Here is a 6,395-nt window from a genome sequence, read left to right as displayed (position 1 = left end):
AATGKACAAGGCCCTCTACTCCGCCAATTAATCCACACATAAAACGGTCAACCGAGTCGTTTCTAGTCATCTCTCCTCCTTCCAGGCTTTATCTTCTTTGGACTTTATATGGTTATTGGCATCTAACTTTCATAATAAGTTAGATGTATTACCACAACCGACCAACCTACCTCAGTTCGTCTTTCAATCACTGTAATGAGTGCGTACTGGCGGCAGAGAAGTCAGGTGCAGGAGAGCAAAGACCGTGTTACAACGGGGACAATGGGWCAAAAACCCTTCGCACGCCAGACATAACGTGCACAAACACTTACAATAAACAATACCGGACAAGGACATGGGGGAAACAGAGGGTTAAATACACAACATGTAATTATGGAATTGGAACCAGGTGTGTGGGAAGACAAGACAAAACAAATGGAAAATGAAAGGTGGATCGGCAATGGCTAGAACGCCACCCGAACAAGGAGAGGGACCGACTTCGGTGGAAGTCGTGACAAACACCCACTTGGGTATAACCAATGAAGAGATGGCACGTGGGTATATGCTTCGAAAAGCCAATGAGGAGACGGGAGAGGCAGGACTTGCATCGCGTTCGACGTCACAAATAGAAGCAACTTCTATTTTAGAGTTTGGCGACGCAGACACTCGTTGGCGCGCGCGAGCAGTGTGGGTGCAATGATTGAATAACATGTATGTGTACATTTATTTTGCAACGCAATGCGCACGGTTTGGGTAGGGTGTTAAATGCATGTAGAATTGTCCACATAACAGTAGACATATTTATAAGCATCCCTGTGCTATGTTGCTGTAGCTGGCACAAAAGGAAAAACCATGCAATGAGTGTGCAATTAATCAATAAGGCCTGAGGGGGTCTAGTATATGGCCAATATACCACGACTAAGGGCTGTTCTTATGTACGACACAACACAGAGTGCCTGGATACAGCCCATAGCCGTATATTGGCCATATACCACAAACCCTGAGGTGCTTTATTGCGATTATTWAAAAAAAAAWATATATATATATAAAATAATTTAACCTTTATTTAACTAGGCAAGTCAGTTACCTGGGGCGACAGTGGTTAGAGCGTTAGGCCAGTAGCCGAAAGGATGCTAGATCGAATCCCCGAGCTGACAAGGTAAAAATGTGTCATTCTGCCCCCGAACAAGGCAGTTAACCTACTGTTCCCCGGTAGGCCGTCATTGTAAATAAGAATTTGTTCTTAACTGACTTGCCTGGTTAAATAAAATACCAGATTCTTATTTACAACAGCAGCCTACACCGGCCAAACCCGGACAATGATGGTCCAATTGTGCCAAGCCCTATGGGGCTCCCGTCCGGTTGTGATACAGCCTGGATTATAAACTGGTTACCAACGAAATTAGAGCAAAAAAATACATGTTTTGTCATACCCGTGGTATACGGTCTGATATACCATGGCTTATAGCCAATCAGCATTCAGGGCTCGAACCACCCAGTTTATAATTAAGCAATAAGGTCCGAGGAGGTGTAGTATATGGCCATTATACCATGGTTTATTGGCAGTATATCACAAACKCCTGAGGTGCCTAATTGCTATTATAAACGTAATTAGAGACGTAAAAATAAATGTTTTGTTATACCCGTGGTCTGATATACCACGGCTGTCAGCCAATCAGCATTCAGGGCTCGAACCACCCAGTTGATAATTGTGTGTATAGTACAGTATGTCTGCTAACGGACCAATCTGAGGGCACAGAGTTTCTAAACCCAGATGCGCAACTTCACGAAACTTCCGGGAACCCTTGTGAAACGGACCAGGCCAGGTTTTGACAAGTCAATGGGAGAAGTGAAAAATGATTCCTTAGTTGTTCATTTTCTTGAAATCTAGAGGCACAACGTAGATTCGAACCAATGTCTTATGTTGTGGAACACGTTATTACTCCAACCTCGTGAAAGTGACAAACTGACACGTTTTCAACTTAATATCGAAGGAGTGCCTTTTTTGCACATGCGCAGTTCGGCGCCAGACGATTGTTAGACCCGATGACGTGTTTATAAGCATGAGTTTAGCAAGCCAAAGTCGCCATGACATCGCCTAGAAGTGTYATCGGGGATTTCTATTGGAGAAGCAGTTTTAGCCTACCTTCCTACTGTACTTTATTTGGTAGGGCTAAGGCATCAGGGTACAGAAGCCATAGGACAAAGCAGATGATTACCGGAGTGCCGGGATTGGCTCTGCTCAGGTGTGACATCAGCAAGCTTCCGACTCCCTCCTTCCCTTGCGCTCTCTCTCTCTCTCTCTCTCTCTCTCTCTCTCTCTCTCTCTCTCTCTCTCTCTCTCTCTCTCTCTCTCTCTCTCTCTCTCTCTCTATTCAACGGGCTGTATTGGCATGGAAAACATATGTTTACATTGCCAAAGCAAGTCTGCCTCTTTCTCGCTCTCGGTTTTTTCTCCCTTTGCCTTTCCTCCTCAGCATCCACTTCTGATGCCGTGTGTTGTGCTGTTGGGGCGACCGGAGCCTAACGCGCAGGCCCTGCACCCGATTCGCTGCACCTTCCCTGGGTCTCTGTCTCTTCCACTTCCCCCTGCCTGTCAGCCTGCTTGGATACCTCCCCCACCCCCGTAGGGAGAAACGACAGTCTGCCTCACTGGGAGCCGTTCGGGAATTAGCAATGCCAATCCCGCATCCTTTAGCCACTTGGAATATTCGGATTTCTACATCCGTCCGTCTGTCTCGCTATCCATCTGTCGCCGGTCTCTCCCATCCGTGGCGGGGGGAGGAATGAACATGCAACCATGATTCAAGGTAATTATTTGTACCCCCACCCCTCCCCTCCCCTCCTATCCTCCTTTAATCCTCTACTCCTCCTCTCTTCTCTACCCTCTTATGTCTTCTGAAAGGCAGTATGTTGGGTGCTAGTGCTTGGTAATACGCTTTTGTGGCTATCAAGGCGGTATGTTGAGTGCTAGTGCTTGGTAATACGCTTTTGTGGCTATCAGGCGGTATGTTGGGTGCTAGTGCTTGGTAATAAACTATGGACCATCTGGTGTGTGTTGCTTAGGTTAGCATATGGGGTGGGGGGTATTGTGAAGGGAGATAGATGTTCACTTCACAGCTGTCCGTCTCGGCAGGGTTTCTTTTGTGGTGTGTGTGTGTGTGTGTTGTGTGTGTGTGTGTGGTTGTGTGGGTTGTGTGTGTCTGGTGATGGTTGTGTGTGTATCAATAGTCTTGTCTCAAGGTTATGCCCATTGTTGTGTCTCAATACTAAATGTTCTAGAATTCTGTGAGCTCTCTAGTGTGTTTCTGTTCTAGTCTGTGTTGGCTGAAATAATGCATTCTGTGAGCTCTAGTGTGTTCTGTTCTAGTCTAATGTGTTGGCTGAAATAATGCATTCTGTGAGCTCTAGTGTGTTTCTATTCTAATGTGTTGGCTGAAATAATGCATTCTGTGAGCTCTAGTGTGTTCTAGTCTAATGTGTTGGCTGAAATAATGCATTCTGTGAGTTCTAGTGTGTTCTAGTCTAATGTGTTGGCTGAAATAATGCATTCTGTGAGCTCTAGTGTGTTCTATTCTAATGTGTTGGCTGAAATAATGCATTCTGTGAGCTCTAGTGTGTTCTAGTCTAATGTGTTGGCTGAAATAATGCATTCTGTGAGCTCTAGTGGTGTTTAGTCTAATGTGTTGGCTGAAATAATGCATTCTGTGAGCTCTAGTGTGTTCTAGTCTAATGTGTTGGCTGAAATAATGCATTCTGTGAGCTCTGGTGTTCTGTTCTATTCTAATGTGTTGGTGAAAAATGCTATTTCGTGTGTTTCTATTCTAATGTGTTGGCTGAAATAATGCATTCTGTGAGCTCTAGTGTGTTCTAGTCTAATGTGTTGGCTGAAATAATGCATTCTGTGAGCTCTAGTGTGTTCTGTTATTCTAATGTGTTGGCTGAAATAATGCATTCTGTGAGTTAGTGTGTTTCTAGTCTAATGTGTTGGCTGAATAATGCATTACTGTGAGCTCTAGTGTGTTTTAGTCTAATGTGTTTGGCTGAAATAATGCATCTGGAGCTCTAGTGTGTTCTGTTCTATTAATGTGTTGGCTGAATAATGCATTCTGTGAGCTCTAGTGTTTCTAGTCTAATGTGTTGGCTGAAATAATGCATTCTGTGAGCTCTAGTGTTTCTGTTCTATTCTAATGGGTTGGCTGAAATAATGCATTCTGTGAGCTCTAGTGTGTTCTGTTCAAGTCTAATGGGTTGGCTGAAATAATGCATTCTGTGAGCTCTAGTGTGTTCTGTTCAAGTCTAATGGGTTGGCTGAAATAATGCATTCTGTGAGCTCTAGTGTGTTCTGTTCATCTAATGTGTTGGCTGAAATAATGCATTCTGTGAGCTCTAGTGTGTTCTGTTCTAGTCTAATGTGTTGGCTAAATATGCATTCTGTGAGCTCTAGTGTATTTCTGTCTAGTCTAATGTGTTGGCTGAAATAATGCCAGCTCATTTCAGAATGTGTGAATCAGTTACCATTCACCGATGATCCTACCCATCATATCAAGAGGACATTATCAAACCATTTGTATTTATTTATTCTCCCGAAATGTATGGTATTCAATTGGTAGTTACAGTCTTGTCTCATCGCTGCAACTCCGTACGGACTCACGAGAGCCGCACTGCTTCTTGACACGATGCCCGCTTAACCGGAAGCCAGCACAACCAATGTGTCGGAGGAAACACCGTACACCTGGCGACCGTGTCAGCTGCATGCACCCTGCCCGCCCAAGGAGTCACTAGAGCGTGATGGGACAAGGACATCCCTGCTGGCCAACCCTCCCTTACCCGGACGACGCTGGGCCATTTGTGCACTGTGTTCCCGGTCGCGCCGGCTGCAACAGAGCCTGGACTCGAACCAGGATCTCTAGTGGCACAGGTAGCAACTGCGATGCAGTGCCTTAGACCACGCACCACTCGGGAGCCCCTAAACCATTTTAATTAGTGTTTTCATTGTGACATTGGTTGTCTATTCTCCATTTGTTACATTTTCTATAACCCAAGCCATCATGGTAATGATAATAAATCATAGATATTGAACAATAGAGTTGCATTCATTCACCATCAACTAATGCTAATACATCCCTTTCAGATCAGAACATATTCAACATGGTAGGCATTGCTAAAACAAAACACCATACAGTGGATCTAAGATTGGTACTGCCTTACTTGCAGGTTTTCCTACTTACAAAGCATGTAGAAGGTCTGTAAATTTGTATCATCAGGTACACTTCAACTGTGAGAGACGGAAATCTAAAACAAAATCCAGAATCAATTGTATGATTTTTAAGTAATTATTTGCATTTTATTTGCATGACATTTAAGTATTTGATCACCTACCAAGACCAGTAAGAATTTCCGGCTCTCACAGACATGTTAGTTTTTCTTTAAGAAGCCCTCCTGTTCTCCACTCATTACATGTAATTAACTGCACCTGTTTGAACTCGTTACCTGTCATAAAAGACACTGTCCACACACCAATCAAACAGATTCCAACCTCTCCACATGGCAAGACCAGAGAGCTTGTGTAAGGACATCAGGGATAAAAATTGTAGACCTGCACAAGGCTGGATGGGCTACAGGACAATAGGCCAGCAGCTTGGTGAGGAAGGAAACAACTGTTGGCGCAATATTAGAAAATGGAAGGTTCAAGAATGAAACGGTCAATCACCCTCGGTCCTGGGGCTCCATGCAAGATCACCTCGTGGGCATCAATGATCCCATGAGGAAGTGAGGGATCAGCCAGAACTACCGGCAAAGGACCTGGTCAATGACCTAAGAGAGTGGGACCGACAGTCTCAAAGAAACCATTAGTAACACACTACGCCGTCATGGATTAAAAATCCTGGCAGCGCACGCTAAGGTCCCCTGCTTAAGCCAGTGCATGTCCAGGCCTGTCCTGAGTTTGCATGACCATCTGGATGAATCCACGAGGAGGAATGGGAGAAGGTCATGTGGTCTGTATGAGACAAAAATAGAGCTTTTTTTGGTCTAACTCCCACTCGCCGTGTTTGGAGAAGAAGAAGTATGAGTAACAACCCCAAGAAACACATCCCCAACCGTGAAGCATGGGAGGTGGAAACATCATTCTTTGGGTGCTTTTCTGCAAAGGGGACAGGACGACTGCAACGTATTGAGGGGAGGTAAATGGATGGGGCCATGTATCGGAGATCTGCTCAACAACCTCCTTCCATCAGAAGGCATTGAAGATGAACGTGGCTGGGTTCTTCAGCATGACAATGATCCAAACACACCGCCGGCAACGAAGGAGTGGCTCGTAAGAAGCATTCAAGGTCCTGGAGTGGCCTAGCCAGTCTCCAGATCTCTACCCATAGAAATCTTTGGGGAGGAGCTGAAACTCCGTAATTGCCCAG

The sequence above is a fragment of the Salvelinus sp. IW2-2015 genome, linkage group LG19, assembly GCF_002910315.2.
Source record: "Salvelinus sp. IW2-2015 linkage group LG19, ASM291031v2, whole genome shotgun sequence".
Taxonomy (NCBI): Eukaryota; Metazoa; Chordata; class Actinopteri; order Salmoniformes; family Salmonidae; genus Salvelinus; species Salvelinus sp. IW2-2015.
Note: the sequence above shows the minus strand (reverse complement) of the source record.